Source organism: Scyliorhinus torazame, chromosome 18, assembly GCF_047496885.1.
Source record: "Scyliorhinus torazame isolate Kashiwa2021f chromosome 18, sScyTor2.1, whole genome shotgun sequence".
NCBI classification, from domain to species: domain Eukaryota; kingdom Metazoa; phylum Chordata; class Chondrichthyes; order Carcharhiniformes; family Scyliorhinidae; genus Scyliorhinus; species Scyliorhinus torazame.
In genome coordinates this window covers 64,020,538-64,034,037 of record NC_092724.1, presented here as the reverse complement: position 1 = coordinate 64,034,037, position 13,500 = coordinate 64,020,538, and the positions used below count along the sequence as shown (strand labels likewise).

General features: G+C 44.9%; 1 long non-coding RNA gene across 1 annotated transcript; it reads right to left on the bottom strand.

Moving 5' to 3' along the window:
• Positions 1-270: 270 nt before the first annotated feature.
• On the bottom strand, positions 271-8,944 carry LOC140395263 (uncharacterized). Its single transcript, XR_011936145.1, has 3 exons — positions 8,837-8,944; positions 2,170-2,202; positions 271-543 (listed from the first exon to the last, which is right to left on the bottom strand). It is a non-coding gene; the product is annotated as an uncharacterized lncRNA (long non-coding RNA).
• Between the last annotated feature and the right edge of the window lie 4,556 nt (positions 8,945-13,500).

Genomic DNA, 13,500 nt, shown 5'->3' with positions numbered 1-13,500 from the left:
GGTGAACCTGAATGGCAATGCTCAGGGCAGGCGCTGGGCGCAGGCGCACAGCCGGCAGGATGGCGCATGCCCGGTAGCGGCCGCTGGCTTTGTGAATGGAGGTTTGGAATGGTGACGGGGACATTTCCCGCGCTTCAGCTCATTCACTGCGGCTTCAGGAGAAATCACAAAGGAAACTTGTTCTGTCCGTATTGGAAATGTAAAGCGGATGAGAAGAAAATGCAAGATTTTTACCGGAACAGATGACGCCGGAATTATAGGCCTGTGAGACAGAATTATATGAGTACGAAGTACATTCCCGCAGAGCGCTCTCCTTCCCGGTACACCGAAAATCTCCTCTCATCTTGTCTCCGGTGCCTTCTCCAAAATGAGCCCAGCCCGGTGCAGCGATCGCGGTCCCGCAGCCCAGCTTCCGACAAACAACATCGGCGTCCCGCAGGTCCCAGCCATACTGATACACAGTCTGCCATTGGCTTCTGACCCGAATCTCCACTCTCCCAGCGCACCGACTGCCCCCATTCACCAGCCTCAGCGACACCGTCTCTGTAAAATATCAGAAATACCATCAGGAGTTCCACTGGATGAAACCGGCAGTCTGTCAGCACCTGTCCCAGTTCACAATGCAGGACAGGACTCAGTGCCAACATTGGACAGTGTCCAGTCTCCCAATAAAATCCACAGGGAACATGAAACATGCTCAAAGTGAGTGATCAATAAATGGTGTCAAGGAGCAGGGACCTGGATCAGAGAGGAGTCTCCACTATCACAGCTGCTCCAACTGCATCCAGGTAATTCAGCTCAGAATATATTTGCACTTCCAGAGGTCGGGAGATGAGCTCGGGAACAATGACAAAAGAGAAAATGCTGGGAAATGATCTGGGGAGCACGGTGGCACAGTGGTAAGCACCGCTGTCTCACAGCTCCAGGAACCTGGGTCAATTCTGACCTCGGATGACTGTGTAGTTTGCATATTCTTCCCGTCTCTGTGCGAGTTTCCTCCGAATGCTCCCGTTTCCTCCCAACAGTCCAAAAATGTGCAGATTAGGTGGATTGCCTTGCTAAATTGCCCCTTAGTTTTCAGTTAAGTAGCATTACGGAGGTAGGGTGGGAGATTGGGCCTAGATAGGGTGCCCTTTCAGAGGGTCGGTGCAGACTGGATAGGCCGAATGGCCTCCTTCTTCCCTGGAGGGTTTCTATGATTCAAGACAGAGTTAATCTCTCAAAGAACAAAGAAAGAACAAAGAAAGGTCCAGCACAGGAACAGGCCCTTCGGCCCTCCACGCCCGTACTGACCATGCTGCCCGTCTAAACTAAAATCTTCTGCACTTCCGGGGTCCATATCCCTCTATTCCCATCCTATTCATGTATTTGTCAAGATGCCCCTTAAACGTCACTATCGTCCCTGCTTCCACCATCTCCTCCGGCAGCGAGTTCCAGGCACCCACTACCCTCTGTGTAAAAAACTTGCCTCGTACATCTCCTCTAAACGTTGCCCCTCGCACCTTAAACCTATGCCCCCTGGTAATTGACCCCTCTACCCTGGGGAAACGTTTCGGACTATCCACTCTGTCTATGCCCCTCATAATTTTATAGGCCTCTATCAGGTCGCCCCTCAACCTCCTTCGTTCCAGTGAGAACAAACCAAGTTTATTCAACCTCTCCTCATAGCTAATGCCCTCCATACCAGGCAACATCCTGGCAAATCTCTTCTGCACCCTCTCCAAAGCCCCCACATCCTTCTGGTAGTGTGGCGACCAGAACTGAACAATATACTCCAAGTGTGGCCTAACTAAGGTTCTGTACAGCTGCAACATTACTTGCCAATTTTTATACTCAATGCCCCGGCCAATGAAAACAAGCATGCCGTATGCTTTCTTGACTACCTTCCATCTGTGTTGCCCCTTTCAGTGACCTGTGGACCTGTACACCTAGATGTCTCTGACTGTCAATACTCTTGAGGGTTCTACCATTCACTGTATATTCCCTACCTGTATTAGACCTTCCAAAATGCATTACCTCTCAGCTGCATTTAAAGGTCTTCAAAAACATTCCAGTCGTAATTGGTAAACCGTAATCAAAAACATACTGAGGTTCTCGACCAATCACCATATTTAATGGCTGGAGCAGAGCAGAGAGATAGGAGTCAATATGAAAATGAAGGGTGATTACCTGATGCTGGATTCTGACTGTTCCCAGCTCTGCCTGAAAAGATACATTGAGAATTAGAGTTCGCCTGAAAAGATACGTTGAGAATTAGAGTTCGCCGAGAATAAAAATGAATTAAACTGACAGAAAAAAACGATAATATCGGAAAGGTGCCAGAATGTATCCAAATTGATTTCACAAACACACACTGACAACTGGGTAAAGTGTACCGGGGAAATGATGGTCTTCAGACCCTATGTACTACCTCGGTGAAGTGGCCTGAGAAGGATTTGGTTATTTTCTCCTTCTTTGAATCGAGCAGCAAATTGTTACCATCCTGGTACAAGCCGATAAATTATAAAAACAATAAACATTTCCAAGTGGCCAACGCAAAGGAATCGCATGAGAAGCTTTAATGCTTTAAGAAGTTTACTGTAACACTGGGTTATGGGGATAGGGTGGGGTGTGGGCTTGGGTAGGGTGCTCTTTCCAAGAGCCGGTGCAGACTCGATGGGCCGAATGGCCTCCTTCTACATTGTAAATTCTATGATTCTGTGATGAAACCAAAATTAACTACGACCACCAACACCGAGTCTCCAACCAATACTCTGCGGTACAGAAACAAAATCTTATTAACGTCTTAAAACGCGTGAAAAGCCCACATCACGGTTACAGGACATGACCCGTTATTAGTACACCAGGAGCCTTGTATTAAAAGTCCCCAATGTCTCCAATCGATTCAATAGACTTCTTTCTTTCCAGCCACGGCGAATGTTGCAGTGAGCGTCACGACAAAATCCCTTCATCCAATTTTCTGGGCAGATTTGAAAGGGATTCCCAGCAGCAAATGACCCACTGCAGATTATTTAGTATTGAACTGTCCACAATATGGTTAATTTCTTACAACAGGGGCTCGTCCACACCAGCATTACATTAGTGATTAATCCAGCAGCAGATATTTTATCCTACATGGTATATTGGAATCTGTTTTCGGCTTTCCTCTGACAGTCTCGGTGTCTGGAATCAGCAATAACACCTGCCTTCTCCTTTATGGTCACATTTCACACCTGAATTTACAACATAGATTTTTACCCGGGCTCCTTTCCCAACGGCAACCAAATCAAATATGCGTGTTGCCGGCAGAGTCCAGTCCAACTTCACACCCGCCTCCTTCCCCATTCCAGTTCTGTTTTAGCCTAAATCACAGTAGAGTTTACTTCATAACCGCGTTATAAAGTCTAACGGTGATATTAGCAGAATGAAGCCATTCAGCCCAATATCCCCATGCTACCTCTTTGAATGAGCAATCTGATTCCTCCCTTTCCCCGATCTGCCCAATTTGGGCTGGTAGTGCTCCGAATATTTATTCCCCGCCTGTTCTGCCCAATGAAGTGTTAAAGACTCTGTTTTTATTCCCGCTGCCGTGTTTATGCTGAGGGAACTCTCAGTGACGCTGATTGGTCAATTCCTGCTTTCCAATCCCGGTTTCAGGAATGAATGGAAGCCGGGTTTTAACTATTTGAAAGATTATCAGATTATCTGCTCAATTCTGACGTGTTTTAATTGACTGCAAAGTCTAAGACGCGGAACTCTCAACACTTCGAAAAGGAGAATTGACATTTCCGGGACTCATTTTGTTTCCAATTTCCGTAAACGGAAGAAGACGCGTCGCCAGTCAGATGGATTCGTTGCTGCTCCCTCAGCGCTGGCTGGAGCTCAATATGTTCCTGTTGTGTGGATTCTCTTGTAACCTGTCCTCACCGACTTCCCCATCCTTTTATCCGTTTTGATGTTCGATCAATTGTTCTCTCATTGAAGGGAATAGCTCTGTTGTTTTTGTCCAAATACATTTAGTATGTTGAACTGCTCCCAATCCACCTGATGCTGCTGTGTTCCAGAAATCTCCTGGTCTCTTTCTATCCACGACATTATACAATATACACAATAGTGTGTTTAATTGTTGTCGCTCTCCCAGGTGATAATGTTCCTCCCAGTTAACACTGTCTAGTTCTCTTTTTAACTAATTCATTGTTCGGTCATTATTCTGTCTCTGCCTTTACTGTTTTCCCATTGCTCTGCTCGATTCCTCGTATTTCCACATTCCTCGTATTTCCATATTCTCCCAATCACTTCCTCATATTTCCTAACCGGTTCTCATTGTTGATTTGGACACATTTTCAATCCATTACTTAGTGGACCCTTGTCCAAATCACCACTCTATGTGTGGATATTAAATTTACTGTTGTCACTCTCTCGTAGTCTGTTGTTAACCTCATTAAACTTCAGCTGATTCTAATTCTGCTCCTGGGATCCTGCCCGACACAGTTTCACTCACTCACAGCGGCTGCTCTCATTGAGCTACAGGGGCTCCCGATGCCCAATGCCTTAAATTTTCTGCTGCTTGGAGTTTGGGTTTGGTGCCAAGATTTAACGTTACTTTAAAAAGTTAGACACCAGCCGAATTGTTTTTGCATTTTCCTGCAACAAAAAGCGAAAGAATAAATAGCGACAAAACTAAAATTAGTTGAAATAAAATGGAATAAGTTAGGGATATTGTAGCCAGAAATTTAGCTTCTGAACGAGGAAGAGAAACACAAACAATGGAAGTTAACGCGGCGGTGATTTAGGGATGGCAACATTTTGTCATTCTTACTGTTTGATTAAACTTTTCAAATCCGATTTGAATAACCAAACTCAAAAAATATCGAACACTTGAGAGACCAGGGAAATTGCTTTGATCATAATCTGTCAAGACACATCTGCAAGGGAATTTTAGATTTGTTGCAAAACATGACCAGAATCTGAAACATGAGAAAGGAGAAAATAGAAAACAAGACAGACCAGCAGGAATAGACCATCCGGCCCATCTAGTCTACTGATATCATTGATATCAATGGTAATATCATAGCTGTTCTACTGCACCAACTCCACACTCATACCGACCTCCTTTTCCTGAAGATTGACAAAAACATTCCCATGTTTTTTTAGAACGATATAAAGAAAAGTTCAGGATATGTCGAATGAGATTCAGAAACATGTCCGGAAATTAAATATTGCATGAAACGAGTGGATCTTTTGCAAGAGTCTGGGGAAAGATTAATTATCTCAAAACACTGCACATTTAAATGTATAAATAAACCGTTTAATTTAACGGAACAGGTCAGAACCAGTGACTGACCCAAAAAGCTGATGAAACAAATCCTCCGCAATCAACAGTTTCATCATTTCCCCCCGATTCATGCATGAGATGTGGGTGTCGCTGGCTGGGTCAGCATTGTTGCCCATCCCTAATTACCCTTCAACTTTGCTCACTATTCTCGGCCATTTCAGAGGTTCAGAGGGCGGACAGTTACGAACCAACCACATTGATGTGGATCTGGAGTCAGGTAAGGAAGGCAGACTTCTTTTCTTAAAGGGATATTAGTGACTTATAATTCCAGACGTTTATTCAATATAAATTGCTACACCTGCCGCGGTGGGATTTGAACCGAGGTTCCCGGGACATTAATCTGGGTCTCAGGATTATTAGTGCAGTGATAATTCCACTTCGCCACCACCCCAGGAAACCTGCTTTTGAAATATGTTGATTGATCTGAACGTTATTAATATTTAACACTCATGAAGCAATGTTGGTTTATCCTGTAGTTTGGGCAATGTTGAATATTGTGGCTTTTTTCGAATATTAAACCATTAATCTAATTTAGTTAATTCTCTGTCTCGCACCGCATTTTAGCGGGAAATTGCGGGGACGGGATTGTGGATCTGGGGGGAGTGGGGCAGTCGGTGCGGCTATTTTGTTCTCCAGTTGTGACTCGGTACATTGCGTGTAACATTGACCTTTCTCTCCTGCCAGCAGGCTCAGTGCAAATCACAAGGTAAGAATTTCACCTCCAGTCTGCTTCGTCTGGACTGAGAGGATTTGAATTTGCAGCAGCTAAAATCAGATAACACCAAATATGGATTAAATAATGAATTTACAAATTAAACAAACTCTTTCAAGACCTCTTTTACAGGATTATATACTTGAATAAAATATGTACTTTTCCTGTAAGTTATTTTTGATCTGAGTTCTATTCATAGAAACGATTCCGGGAGTAATAAACATTTCGGATCACAGAAATCAGAAACGGTGAGTTGCAAATTACAGCAAATTACGGCAAATCCCAATCGATTTCTCCCGTCGCTCGCTGCTCAAATTGAGCTGATCAAAAACCGAGAATGTTGTAGAAAAATATTATTCTTTACTTCGCTGTGAAGTGAACATTGAAATAGTTCATACAATTTGTAGGGTTCATAAAAAAGACATCACTCGAAATGTTTGATTTTCATTTTCATCCAAGAAGGGAGTCATTGTCCATTACTGTGGCGGTCAGTGAACTTTTTTCAATGGAATATCTTACACCTGATTAACTCATGTTCTTATTTAGCCGGTGCGAAATTTTGAATTAAACCAAAATTGAACGTAAATATGGCGGTGGTTTTATTTTGTCCTACGCGGGTCTTGAAAAGACTTCGCAGACATGAACTGAAAGTCTAAACACATATCTAAACTCAGCCTGCTGCAGATAAAACGCACTCGCAGCCACAATCAAAGGCACTTGAGTGTGGACTGATAGTTAACAGACTGTGTGTCGAACGCCAGTCAAATCTGCACTTACTGCCAATTGAATACACCCGGGAATTTCTCAATGACACTGCACCCTCAACCTGTGTGGATACACAGAATGGGATTTGAAGACAACTTTAAATGACTCAAATAAACCTGATTTTAGCATCAGAATAGTTAAAGTTCACGGATATGCGATTCGGTAAAAGCATAAACGCAGTGACGGTGATTTCCCCCGTCAGTAAAACAGTATATTTATCCTGACAGGCGAATAAATCTAATCAAACACACATTGGAAGTAAGAAGGAAGCAAATGGATTCATCGACCGAGAAATTCACCAAGAATTTCAAGCCAGTAGATGGATAATGAGGAATAAGTCTCCATATCTCAGTAAACACATTACACTGTGTGAATATATGGATAATGTGAAACGAGATTGAGAAAAAGATCATTATCACAAATCATCGTTATATATAAATGCACGAGAAAGAATAATGAACCAATATTAAAGGTTTTAATTCTGAAGGTGACGGCTAACTAATCAAAAATTCAGAGCAATTCTCCCTAAATTCAGGAAATTTCACAAGTGACTACTTGATAAAAATATTTTAATAATTCACAATGTAAAAGCAAAATGCTGCGGATGCTGAAAATCTGAAATAAAAACAGAAAATGCTGGAAAAACTCAGCAGGTCTGGCAGCATCCGAGAGAGAAACAGAGTTAATGTTTCAAACGCACATCACCCTGCTCCTGTCACACCTGCTGAATGTTTCCAGCATTTTCTCCTTTTATGAGTAATAATTCAAACCCATTGGAAAATGTTGGTCTGAACTCCAGTCACCAAGCTATCACACAGCACTGTAACTCTGAACAGAATGGTTCAGGTATTTCAGTTCTGTGAATTCCAGCACACAGCGGTTACCTGTACTCAGAAATGTGAGTGTGGACCTGGTGTCCTGCACAAAGAGAAATAACAAACCCCCACCACCCCAATGCACTCTAATCTAACAAGGATCACTTTCTAATACTGACAGGTTCGGTTATATAAAGCGATTAGAATTTCATTTCTAGTCTGTTGTGCCCGGAAAAGAGCCGCAGGGACAAACTCTCTAAACAGCCGCGCCATTTGTGTCCGATTCGTTTTTAAGCCGGAGTTTGACACATCTGCCAATTGGGAAGATAAAACTTTTAAAATTCGATGCAACACTTTCTAAACTCTAACACCGCCACGGAAATGCTGCTTCTGTCAGCGCTCGCTCACTTTCAGCACACTCGCCTTTGAGTCAACCATTCTAGAGGACTGAGCAGAATATTTAGGCTGACAGCCCAGTGCCGCACTGAAGCTGTGCTGCATTTCACAGATGCTCTCTGTTGGATGAGACGCTGCTCCGAGTATCGCCTGTTCTCGCAGGCGCCCGATTACCTGGCTGGCAGGGTATTGATCCTCGCTGCCTTGGCCAATATCTAACCCGCAAATCATATCACAAATTCTGATTGCTCTGATCATTATCACTATTATTTGTCGAACCTGCTGTGCGTTTCCCACATTGGAGAATTTAATTCAAACATTTCAAAATGTATCTCATTAGCTGCAAAGCTCCGAGGACGGGAAAGGGGCGATATAAATGCAAGCGCTCTTTTCTCTAGAAACTGAATTATTCCCTGTTTACAATTGACAGAAAGTAAACATTAAACAATTAATCCAAAATATGAATCTAATGAAACTGCTGCAATTTATTTCAGTATCCATTTCATACGATCCCACGCAATGTCATATTTGAATAAAATAAATCCGGTCTGTGTAAATTGCTCCCAGGCATCTCCACACCCTGGTCTGTGACCGCGCTCTATTTTAACAGGCTCCGTTCAAATATTCCGACGAGATTTTAAACTCCGGACAGCGCTCTGTCCAATCACCGCGGGGGGAATGTGACAAGAACCGAAATCTCCACAATAGAATTCATTTCTAATCAATCAATGTGTTCCGTAGCAAAAACTGCTAATTCCACTAATCCTGCACGCATTTCAGTGAGGATGAGTGTATCAGTAAATAACCAAACCCGCTCAATAATCCCAAACTCACAGTTCAGAAGCTGCAGTAGAATCAGAGTGGGGAAGGATCGCATCATGTTCTGAGCAGCAGTTCCAGCGAGGAGCCGAGAACATTCAGAGGACGCTGTTCGCGACACTGAGAACTTCCTTCAGCCCCTTCTGACACACCGACTCTTGGAGAAGTCAATTCTTTGACAACAGTTTGTACAGAAAACAGGGTTTCCTTCCGAATAACCAATAGATGTTGACATGTGGGAACCGTGAATTGCAGTCTGGTCAAATGCACCAATTGGAAGCAATGTGACCATTAATGGATACAAGAAACCCAGCTTCCAACCAGCAGCCAATCCCCAGAGGCCAATGGCGTTTAAAGCCTGAAATGGAAATCTGTAATCCAAATCATAGAATCAGACAAACACAGCAAGAGGCCATTTGCTCAGTTTCTTTGAAAGACATGTGTAATCTAGTCTTGTATAAAAACATTTTCCCCAATAACTGTGCAAATCTACCCTTTTAAAACTCATATTCTTCGAAGCGTTCCTGTAAAATTTGTTTTCATTGTTCTTTCGGGGAGAAAGTACACACTCCACACAGACTCACCCAAGGCCGTTAGCCAATGCAAACCCTGATTCAATCGATTGGCTCCCAATTGGGCAATGGACAGCACGGTAGCAACGTGGTTAGCACTGTGGCTTCAAAACGCCAGGGACTCAGGTTCGATTCCCAGCTTGGGTCACTGTCTGTGCGGAGTCTGCACGTTCTCCGAGGAGGTGCTCCGGTTTCCTCCCCCAAGTCCCGAAAGACGTGCTTGTTAGGTGAATTGCACATTCTGAATTCTCCCTCCATGTACCCGAACAGGCGCCGGAATGTGGGGACTAGGGGATTTTCACAGTAATTTAATTGCAGTGTTGATGTATGCCTACTTGTGACAATAAAGGTTATTAATGACTTGGATTTAAGGTGATTATTCCGCCTCTTAGTCTGCAGGGGGCTGCTCCTCGATAATGTGCAGAATTGCTCCTGTCCTGACTCTCCACAAGTGCAGGAGGGGTTTGTACTGAGGACCACCGGTGGAGTTTGGCTGCACAGGGACCCTGAATTTTCTTGAATCAATTTAGCAAGGATCAACCCCGCCACGGTGGTCCAATGCGTGCCATTTGTCTTGGGAGGTGGTGGGAGGGGGTCTTCACAAGCAGCTTATTAGTGACTCCCCATATTTCCCACTCGCAGCATCTGCATGGTCTCACCAATGTACCACACTTCGGGAAATCCTTTCCTGCAGCGTATGAGGTAGACAACATTGGCCGTGTCGCATGAATATGTACTGCGTACCTGGTGGGTGGTGTTCTCATGTGTAATGGTGGTACCCATGTCGATGATCTAGCACGTCTTGCAGAGATTGCCATGGCAGGGTTGCGTGGTGTCGTGGTTGCTGTTCTGAAGGCTGGGTAGTTTGCTGCAAACAATGGTTTGTTTGAGGTTGCACGGTTGTTTGAAGGCAAGTAGTGGGGGGGGGGGGATGACCTCGGCAAGATGTTCATCTTCATCAATGACGTGTTGAAGGCTGGGAAGAAGATGTCATAGTTTCTACGCTCTGGGGAAGTACTGGAAGTACTGGTTCTTTGTCGGTTGTGTCCCGTGTTTGTCTTCTGAGGAGGTTGGTGCGTTTTTTTGCTGTGGCACATTGAAACTGTTGATCGATGTGTCGAGCGCCATATCCCGTTTGTACGAGGGCATCTTTCAGCATCTGTAGATGTCTGTTACGCTTTTCCTCGTCTGAGCAGATCCTGTGTATACGGATGGCTTGGCCTTAGGAGATGGCTTCTTTAATGTGTTTAGGGTGGAAGCTGGAGAAGTGGAGCATCATGAGGTAATCCGTGGGCCTGCGGTAAAGCAAAGTGCTGAGGTGACCGTCCTTGATGGAGATGAGTGTGTCCAAGAATGCAACCAATTTTGGAGCGTAGTCCATGGTGAGTCTGAAGGTGGGATGGAACCTATCGATGTCATCGTGACATCGTTTCAGAGATTCTTCGAAGTGGGTCCAAAGGAAAAAAATGTCATTGATGTATCTGGTATATAATGTCTGTTGAAGGTCCTGTGCGGTGAGGAGGACTTGTTCAAACTTGTGCATGAAGATGTCGGCATATTGAAGTGCGAATTTGGTCACCATGGATGTTCCGTGTGTCTGGATGAAGAACTTGTTGTCAAAGGTGAAGATGTTGTGATCCAGAATGAAGCGGATGAGTAGCAGAATTGCGTCTGGAGATTGGCAGTTGTCAGTGTTGAGTACTGAGGCTGTTGCAGCCATGCCACCATCATGGGGGATGCTGGTTATAGAGTGCCGAGACGACCATTGTGATGAGGAATGTTCCTGGTTCAACTGGTCCATGGGTGCTGAGTTTCTGTAAGAAGTCCGTCAGATTGCGACAGAAGCTGGGCGTTCCTTGTACGATGGGTTTCAAGATGCCCTTGATGGAGCCACCGACAACTGCCAATCTCCAGATGCAATTCTGCAACTCATCCGCTTCATTCTGGATCACAACGTCTTCACCTTCGTCATCAAGGTCTTCATCCAGACACACGGAACAGCCATGGGGACCAAATTCGCACCTCACTATGCCAACATCTTCTTGCACAAGTTTGAACAAGACCTCCACACCGCACAGGACCTTTAAACGACGTTATACATACACCGGATACATCAATGACTTTTTTTCCATTGGACCCATGGCGAAGAATCACTGAAACGACTACACGATGACATCAATAAGTTCCATCTCACCATCAGACTCACCAGGACTACTGTCCAAAATCAGTTGCATTCTTGGACACACTCATTTCCATCAAGGACGGTCACCTCAGCACTTCACTTTACCGCAAGCCCACGGAAAACCTCACGCTGCTCCACTTCTCCAGCTTCCACCCTAAACACATTAAAGAAGCCATCCCCTCTGGACAAGCCCTCGGTATACACAGGATCTGGTCAGACAAGGAGGAGTGGAACAGACATGTACAGACGCTGAAAGATACCCTTGTACGAATGGGATATGGCGCTCGACTCATCGATCGACAGTTCCAATGCCTCAGAGCAAAAAAACGCGCCGAGTTCCTCAGAAGACAAACACGGGACACAACCGACAGTTGGTAGGATCACTTCCCAGTACTTCCCCAGAGCGGAGAAACTACGACATCTTCTTCGCAGCCTTCAACACGTCATCGATGAAGATGAACATCTTGCCAAGGTCATCCCCACACCCCCACTACTCGCCTTCAAACAACCGCGCAACCTCAAACAAACCATTGTTTGCAGCAAACTACCCAGCCTTCAGAACAACGACCATGACACCACACCTCTCTGCCATGGCAATCTCTGCACGACGTGCCAGATCATCGACATGGGTACCACCATTACACATGGGAACACCACCAACCAGGTACGCGGTACATCCTCGTCCGATTCGGCCAATGTTGTCTACCTCATACGCTGCAGGAAAGGAAGTCATGAAGTGTGGTACATAGGCGAGACCATGAAGATGCTGCGAAAAGGGATGAGCGGATATCGCGCGACAATTGCCAGGCAGGAATGTTCCCTTCCAGTCAGGGAACACTTCAGCAGTCGAGGGCATTCAGCCTCTGATCTTCGGATAAGCGTTCTCCAAGGAGCTCTTCAAGACGTGCGACAACGCAGAATCGCAGAGCAGAAACTGAGAGCCAAGTTCCGCACACGAGTACGGCCTCAACCGGGACCTTAGATTCATGTCGCATTATATTCACCCCCCCACCATTTGGCCCGGGCTTGCAAAATCCTACCAACTGTCCTGGCTTGAGACAAAAAGGTTAACCTCTTTAACCTGGGGTTACCCCTCTCTCTGGCTCTGTAAAGACTTAATGACCAGCAAATGCTCGCATTCAAAGTATTGTCTTGCATCTTTGACTTTGTCTATATAAATGTTTCTGGAACCTATCTCTCCAGTCACCTGAGGAAGGAGCAGTGCTCCGAAAGCTGTGATTTGAAACAAATCTTTGGACTTTAACCTGGTGTTGTAAGACTTCTTACTGTACTCACCCCAGTCCAACGCCGGCATCTCCTCATCATGGCTTTCATTATCAACATGAGCATCAATACAGGGAGCACCACCTGTTGAGCGCAGTTTTGCTTTATTGTCCCGCTGTAGAGCGGCAGACTGTTTCTGAGCCGGGCTGTTCTCCATATATGGCCTGTGGAGCGACTGTATTGGGCAACCTGCCAGATATTTGAGGAAATGTGGTCGCTCAGTGTGATGCTTGGGGAGAAGTAGACACATTGACACATTCACTGGAGATTAGAAGTTGTGAATTTTCACATTCCTATTATTGAACCCGAGGGAAGTGATGTGTTCCTTGTAAACAGAGGAATGTCTTTTATAGAACGTGATCACTTGGAATCAACACTTTCCTTAACGCCCAATGTATCTAAAGCAGCTCATAGTCTGCAGAACCCAAAGAAGTCAGTTTGTTTTTCTGTTTCTGTTGAACAGGAAGCACCTGGCGTGGTGGAGATATCAATGTTCTTGTTTTATTGGCGGCTCCGCTGCAACATTAACATTCTGCCGCTTGTGACTGCATAAAATCCAGCAGGGCCGCATCTCAGGGAAAAGGAGATCTAGGGAAAGTCGCTGGAAATACATCACAGCTGAGTGCTGCAAATATATTTGT